The sequence below is a fragment of the Botryllus schlosseri genome, chromosome 9 (assembly GCF_051294905.1).
Source record: "Botryllus schlosseri isolate E-star chromosome 9, Bs_hap1, whole genome shotgun sequence".
Classification (NCBI taxonomy): domain Eukaryota; kingdom Metazoa; phylum Chordata; class Ascidiacea; order Stolidobranchia; family Styelidae; genus Botryllus; species Botryllus schlosseri.
The window spans coordinates 13,964,870-13,973,648 of NC_137244.1; the positions used below are offsets into that span (position 1 = coordinate 13,964,870).

General features: G+C 41.1%; 1 pseudogene across 1 annotated transcript; it reads left to right on the plus strand.

The window, feature by feature from the left end:
* The first annotated feature begins 47 nt into the window (after positions 1-47).
* On the plus strand, positions 48-4,480 carry LOC145445770 (uncharacterized; annotated as a pseudogene). The gene is made up of 4 exons (XR_013917111.1): positions 48-392; positions 2,255-2,402; positions 2,877-2,995; positions 3,610-4,480. The product of XR_013917111.1 is annotated as an uncharacterized LOC145445770 (transcript).
* Positions 4,481-8,779: the final 4,299 nt, after the last annotated feature.

Below are 8,779 nucleotides of genomic sequence, written 5' to 3' on the forward strand. Positions count from 1 at the left end.
GGATCTCGGTAACATCAAATGTCTAATTTCCACAGATAGCATTTTTGCATGCAATCTTAGATCATTAATTGCAGTTTAGTTATATGTGATTTTCAAAGCGCAAGCCATTTGACAGTTGCATTTTTCCAAGCCAAAATGAAGGTGCTCTTCATCGGTTTTCCAAAGACTGGTACTACATCGATGCATGTGGCACTGGAAAGACTGGGCTACAAGGTGTACGACTACGAACATAATTTCTATTACCTTGGAAAACAGTATGGTTGAAGATATTATCAGGAAAAGGGGGAACGAAAGAAGATTTCTATGAAATGTATAAGGATGTCGATGCCAGCGTAGACATGCCAGCTGGGGTGTTCTGGAAGGAGATCTTGGAGGCGTTCCCAGACGTAAAAGTAAGATTGATAAAGAGACAATGCCTTCTTGATTATACATACCACCGTCAAGGTGTGCAATTTGCATTAAATTCCAGCCACAGTTACATGAGTTTTTGTGAAAACTTCCAGCTTGTCATACATTTACTTTGTTAATCTCACAATTCAGTTGTTCTTAGTCGGGGTTCAATTCAAACGAACTGGGGCTCGCTGAGTCAATCTCGGGGGTCTGGCGGAGGTCACGACATACACACCCGGCTCATATGATTTGTGATGATTCGCTCGCCTTGGCTATCACTCGCTGCAAGGAATTAGGCGCGATCATAGTAGTCGAATTGCGACTGTTGCGGTGGTACGTCGTGATGTGCGGTGGCGTACGCAGGGGAGGTGGGCGTCCGGAATGGGAACCCCGTCCTTTTAAAACAGGGGTGGCCAAACTGCAACCGCAGCAAGAAATTTGTGCGGCCGCACGAGGAAATTTGTGCGACCGTCGACACGTAATTCAATTATGTGTTGGCGGCCGTCGACATGCAAATTTAGTTTACGAATTGCGCCTCCCGAATTGTTTAGAGATTTTAATTAATCTTGAAATTTTCTGCGCTGCACGCGATTCAATGGGAATTTATTGGTGGATTTTAATATAGTACCGTCCTCTGTCATCTGAGCGCCTCAGTACAGACGTGAACAGCAGAGAAAAATGACGCGCCCCATATCGAAATACCAACTTGGAATCGTGTGCTCCTCTTGAAAGAAAAAAGTGTTTCTGGTACGGTTGGGCGAATCCAACATCTTTCCACTATATCAACAATGTTGTTGGGAGATCAAAAAAAGAACAGCATGCAACAAAGTGACTTATAACAATTGACCCACCCAAAGATCCATCATCATTTATAACTTGCCCTAAATTCCCGCAAACACCCCCACCATCAACACTACCGGTGAATCTGATCACATGGGCTGAGAAAGGCTGAATGTTTGATGATAATTTGTGAAAGTACTAATATTAATGACGAAATTCACTCGTGAATCTGAAAAAATTTAGCGCTACGCGCGACCATAACTTACCCCAGTAACTATTCTTAACATGACTACTCACGATTTCGGTGCGTGTAGTAGTAAGCCGTATGAATAAATATATTAGTCCGGATTTAACCGGAAAAGGACATGGCCAGTTTAACATGAATATTTTGCATACAGTCAGTTTATAAGGACTATGCCCTGAAATGAGGCCGTATAGGCTGCATGAGTAATCGAAATGCGGCCATGAATAGCGAAAACGTTGATTCTATCTGCAAGATTTATTAGCTCATTTACAATTAAACAATTCGCATCACGCTGTTGCGTTTCAATGGATTTTTCTTGTAACTTTATCTCGTTCTTCTGAGCGGACTCAATCAGCCATGAGCTGGATTTTTGTTTTTGTGACTCAGCGGGAATTTGCAATGTGCACAAGGGCAAGATTGCAGATTAGCGCAACGTATCGATGGTTTAGTAAAGGTAGGGTTACCATATGTCATCCGAGGGACACCTAAATATCCTCGTTTTTGGGAATTCGTCTTCCTATCTAGCTTTAACAACCAGGCCACTGGCTAGGACAGGCACAATTAAGAAACGCCATATAGCTACTGCGAAATCTGTATTGTGGATGTTCGAGCGGGTGCTGCATAACGATGTTGTCCAGGTCAAAGATAGTTTTAGTCTGTTTAAGACAGCGGTCGTAAGCCCTTTTTTCAACGGGGGCATATTTACCTATATTTTCAATGGTCAATGTCAATCCAATGTGACATCACGGATATTTAACTGTGGCGTTGAAGTCGATGTCGCTGAAGCTGGATGGACGCTCAGAGTCCTCTGACATTGAATTCCTTTCATTTCATGCCCAGCTGGTTTTTAACGACCACAAAACAGAGGAGGAATGGTGGATTAGTTGGAAAAGAACGGTCGACAATGCAGACGGTCATAAATTGATGGTGCTTTTAGCCTTTCTGTCTCCGACAGCCTACGCATTGGGGAAGTTCTCGCGACAAGTTGGTAAGTTTGGGACTTGTAGTATATACCAGGTTGTGATCGGTGTAGGATCGTGGGGTACAAAGTAGACGCTTTTTCTCGTTCAATAACATCACCTCAGTAAAATCAGACTCTGAAACGTAAATTCAGCTCTTTTTATGCACCTGGAATATCGCATCTAGTTCACACGAATATATCAATCCTCGTGACGGGCGGTCACTCGGCTGTAACAGAGATCCGTCTCAGTAATGTATGTTAGGAAGATATAGTAGTAGAGGGCAGACTATCGAATCGATAGTCAGACAATACATATCGATAACTCTATGTCTTCCGACAAAATAGAACCACGCGTGTACTTCACACAACGATAACATCAATAACAGTCTCATAGCAATGACTAAAACATGCCTGAGTGGTGGGGCTCAGCACACGCCCTCTGAGGCTATATGCGCCACAGTTGTCACGCATATAATTCCGATAACGTATATGCATTTGCAGTCCGCGCTACTATGGCGGCACCACCGCAATGGTTCTGGCAAATAGGTCGGGGAATCAGTCCCGTGACAGCGAAGAAGTGCTACAGGAATCACAACGCCAGCGTCAGACTATACAGAGAGGTATGCGATCTTGCCAAGTGATGCAATGCGTAATGGGCTATACATTGCAAATTGATATTGCACCATCTGTAGAGCAGTGCTCTACAGCCTTCTTGGGTTTGGCGAATACTTGAAGTTGGTGTGGGGAGCTCATGCCACTCTGAACCCTGCTCAGGTAACAGTGTTCACTCACGGCAAGAACCCCTCGTTTAGTGTGACTAGCTTATGATGCACCTTTCGTACTGGTGTCCCCATGCATATTTTTGCGCACCTTATGATTCATTGTGCACGTCGGTTGAAGAGTACCGCTGTACAAGACAACTAATTAGCCATGATTTCAATTTTATGGCATAGTTAAACGTGCTTTCCAATATGATTTGCTGCAAATTTCAAGCGTACAAAGAATACCGTCAAAACGCAGACCATATCCAAAGAAAGCACAGACTAAAGATAACTACATCTGATTTATAGATGCTAATCAAATATATTCAATACTCTAGTGTCTATTCTATGTATGTTTATGTCGCAATCTTGTGATGTTTTGAAATGATAATATCGAATAATCGAATGATTAATATGAAAATATACTATATAGCCTTGCGCTATTCACCAATATGACAAATTATTATTTGCAGAGTGCCTCGACGGAGCAATTTTTGACATTCCACCCCTCAGAAGGCTGGGAGCCTCTGTGCAAGTTCTTGAAGAAGCAGATTCCGAACGAACCGTTCCCGCACAAAAATCAGGGAGGATCTATTACGAAGGATCTTCTTGCCAAATCTCCCATTTTCTGGAGGATGAAATATGAAATGATTTTCTCGCTCGCCCTTTTGGTCGTTATAGTTGCTGTGCTACTGTTTAAATATCCATCGTAAAGCAACGTTGCGGTTACGTGACGGTGACAATATGTCTTTTTCTATACGAGAGTGAACTGATGGACAGTAACATAACATTAAGGAGCAAAATCCAATGTAATTATTGTTTGGCTTCATATTAATGTTAATTTTGGCTAAACTGCACTTAACAATGAATAAGACGAAAAACATTTGGTATCGGATCAACATTATTGAGATGTGGATTCAGGTTTCCTAGACACTAGGGATGGTGTGAACCTCAGAAAGATTCTGTGTGAACGCGAACCTTTTTAAAAGGTTCTGTGTGAACACGAACGTGAACCTCATGACGTCACGTGACGTCATATTGCTAATTCCAATTTCAGTGAAGTGATAGCCTATATCAGTATGGTCGGGAACCTATGGCTCGCGAGCCATGTATGGCTCTTTTGGGCATAAGATATGGCTCTTCGCGAAATTTTTATTTTTGTGCTTAATTTATCGATATTGCAGCAACGAGTTATCAAATCTTCAGCACGAGCAGTAGAAATATTCTTGTGGCAGTATAAAAATATATTTGAGAGGTTAATACAGTGACGTATTCAAGGTTAGGGGTTCGGACCCCCTTTTCAAAATCCTCAAATTTAAGTTGCTGTCGCGCCGCCGACCAATATCACTCGCAATAAATTCGATGTACCGGTACGAAATCTTGAATTGCACGATGCATTCATTGATCAAAGAGACTATGGAGACATGGCGGCGCATGTATCACAATGCAGTTTTCAAATCTACATTGTGTTTCTGATCTCCGGCGAGAAATAAACTGCCGTGGAAGCGACATTCACAATTACAAATTCAAATTACAAACAACGCGATAGCTATCCACGTTCTTGATTGATAACGTAGCTTTGTAGTGGCTGTTAAAATGTAGGTGTGCTGCGCAATTACAGTTATAATATCAGTTATTTTACATTCTATGATATTTACGATGAATTGCGCTATCACAATTCCTTAGCCTCTGTTTCAAACTTTATTTTCTAACAATAAATAGGCAATAAGTTGCGTGATTTTGGTAGTAAAAATGTTCAAAATCTAGTAGACAGGTGAGGCACTGCCTCACTTGCATCCCCTGACCCCACGTCACTGACTCATCACTAATGGGTATGTCTATGTATACTAATGTATAGTGACCATGTTTGGCTCCACCTAAGTATGCCATCATGGATCCTCGCATTTAACAATAGCATCAAGACCAACTTACGATCTTGTATAACTGACGAAAGTCTCAAATTTTTATGAGGCTTAACCTTAAAAATTATCAACCATACTAAAAAAAGCCATTCAGGAATACCATGCAACACTAGACGCATTACCTGTAAAAGGCGTGTAAAAAGTAGATCCGTACTCTTATTACTTGCAAAAAATCTATGTAGCTCAAGTTTAGCATACTCATTATTCAAATAAGGCAGCCAGCATGATTAATACGAGTTTTTACTGAGTAAAGATGGTGCAAACGACGAATCCCATGTATAGTTAAGTCGAATTTGCGCTAGCATGACGTCACGATTTTTCATTTGTAACGTAGTAGTGAATTGACATGTATGGCTCTTTGGCAGGTAAAATGGAAAATATACGCTCAATATGGCTCCTCGGACGAAAAAGGTTCCCGACCACTGGCCTATATTAATGTACAAGTATAGCCTATACACGATACCTAGCGACGACTCTGGCCACATAATACCAGAATGCTGAAGTACATATTGACGTTTTTAACGTCCCAAAATGTATCAACTGAGGCATTCAAATGATATATTAATCCCGTAAAATCAATCTCTTCCGTCCCTTCGCCAACAATTTCAACGGGGCCTTACGAAGGTATATAAGTTTACGCCTTGACGACCTAGGCCAGATCGGACAATGTATTCGGCGTCTGAGTATTGCTACGTTGATATTGAGCATGAGCAGAGTGTAAAACGGGTATCTATAGGCCTACTTGTGACCGATATTACCCTATTAACAAGTTATAAAGCAGTATTCAACACCCCAATAGCACGCATTTGGTTTTTATGATACAATTGACCCCATACACCTGCTAGATTTTTTACATCAGACAACGATATCAATTTCATTGATTGTTTGAATAAGCATCATTCGCTAACTACATGTAGTGCACCTGTTGTGTGATTGCGGCTCAAGCTCGCAGCAGAGAGTCACTAAATATTCACAAACGGAAAGATGGATATTTCAAGCAAAGCAAGGATAATTTTTGGGATTGTCAAGGTGCATGCTCGTTTAGTGTTGATTTGTTCATGCTGCCAGCGCCATGCATAGAGTGGCCCGCAGTTACGCTTACCATATTTTGGAAATCTAAAAAGAGGACACTTTTTCAGAAATTTGCAACTTGCAAAACCGGAGTAGAATTCTCAAAAACCGGTTAATTTTTCCCACTTTGTGATCGGTTGACTAAAAAAAAAAAGTCATCTTTCCCGCTCAGAGCTCAAAATACCGTTTTTCTCTCCACATTGCCAGGTGGATGACTAGAAAAAAAAAGAAAAAAAAAGGTCATCTTTTCGCTCAGAGCTAAAATCACCGTTTTTCACTCCGAAATACCCGCCGGAGCTTCACTTCTGTGCTAATTTGCGGCATATCACTCGCAATTTGCTCTAAATCTGACCTAAATTTTTAAAAAAGAGAACAAAATCTCAAAAAAGAGGACAAAAGGGCGTCCTCCGAGGACACTTTCAAAAAAGTCAAAAAAGAGGACAAATCCTCGTATGGACGTATGGTAAGCCTACCCGCAGTTGAAATGCAATAAATTTCAACCAAAGATGTTATAATGAAGTGAAAATTGTAATCTATGAAAAAGGTTCACAGTGCAGAACCTACCAAGGTTCGTTTGTGAATGTAAACCTTTAAATTTCTGAGGTTCACACACAGAACGCGAACGTGAACCTCACGTTCACACCATCCCTAATACATATGCGACTGAAACAAAGTTACACTGGATTTTTGGCGACATACTCGTCTTTCATCGTCAATTTCAAGCAGTCCCTCTCGAGCACAGCTTTTAGTATCTTTCAAAACAAATAAGTTACGTTCACATAGTCATGGAGATACAAATGGCAATGCAACTTGGATGGCTTTTGCACCTATCATGATATATGTCAGGACTTGAAATGAGACTGCCACCATTTTTGTGGAAACAGTGTTTTAAAAAACGGGATAGTTCGTATATCAATGAGCTGTTCTTTGATGATATTACTTGTTTCATTGCTTCCAAATGGACTGACTACCCATTTAAATTTGTGGACAACAAATCGTGAGACGAAATATTGCAATGCAAAGTTGAAGTCCAGGCAGTGGGCTCAGGCTTTGCGGAGTAATGTTGAGGAGATGTTTCACGAAGAGCGTAAAACGAATCTTCGGTACATAGCAGACCAATTATATAACGTGACAATTAATCTACTCATTGGCAATGACATGATTGGTTCCATTTATCAGATATGTAGCGATTAGAGTGCCTTTTCCGCATGTGCTTGCCTGCGTGCATTGATTTAAATAAATTACAAAAATATTCGCGGCACACCTGAGAATCTGTGGCGGCACACAGTTTGAGAATCACTATGGCAGGTGGTCGGAAAACCGGTTTCCGCGTCTACTTTCCGATGAGTTGACCTCTTTTCCGGGTTATATGCAGAGTAAACCGTCTTCATGTGCATTTTTTTTTACCGTGATAGTTAAATTTATCCCACTGGAGGTTCTAACATTTTCGCCCCCCAGTCGCCCCCTTTGGCATTTTCGCCCCCTGGTTTTTCAAAATCGCCCACGTTGGGAACCACGGTCCAAGGGTTTGATTTCATTAGTATGTGCTATCATGGAATATTTTTACATCCAAAGTCGGCCATTTGCATATTTATTGTTCATAATATCGGTAGAAAGGACAGGCAGGGCTCAGGTGAATAAATATTAGTCTGCGCTTGAGATTACCGGAGCACGACCTGATTTATCGCCAACGCTGTTTTTTTGCTTGTCCTTTCATGTTATATTCTGCTACTTTTCAATCACTGTGCACGCCACTTCTTTACTGCGCCTGTGCCCAGGTGGGCGTCTGATTTCAATTATTACACCAAGTCGTTTCGTGACCTTCCTATTTATTCATTTTATCGCAATCCTGTGATGTTTTGATGTTATAAAAGTCTCAATAAACTGATACTGATGCTGAGGAGCCACGGAAATCCGGGGTCTTTGCTTCAAATGCCATCCGGGAATCAGCGGTTTTAATTGGGTCGAGCATATGTCGAAAGGGAGTTAGTTCAAATGCGTCCCGGAATTTAGGATCTAATTTTTGATTCAAGCTCATTTCAATATACAGTACTAACAGGCTGGTAGGAATGGCATTGAATACCTCTTGCTATGACCTTTGCAATATTCTGCAGCGATTCCTATCTTTTACTGTAAGTTTTACAGACGAGGTTCGTCTTTCCTAACCAGATCAGAACCTGAATTATCAATTTCGTAGTATGTGAAATATCAACACCGCATAACCAATTCAACCTATTCAGTTTCGATATCCCTTTAAATTTTATTCTTATCAAACCTCTTGTACGGTAGAACGGTGTACTTTATACCAGTGTTGGGATCAAGTCACTACCTTCGAGTCACGAGTCATTTCGAGTCATTGCACATTTTGACTCGAGTCAAGTCAAGTCAATCGATTTTCAAAGGTGACTCGAGTCAAGTCAAGTCACTCGATTTCTGGAGGTGACTCGAGTCAAGTCGAGTCAAGTCAAGTCAAGTCACGAGTCAAGTCACAATTCAAGTCAAGTTGCCTTTTCGAGGTATGAGGCATGATTAAGTCATTGCATTTTGCTAGCTGTCTGAAATACGGGTTGAGTGGTCATTGATTTTGAACCGATGAACGAATATAAAGTTAAATATATACGCAAGAAGGCACTGTATCGCTCACATATAA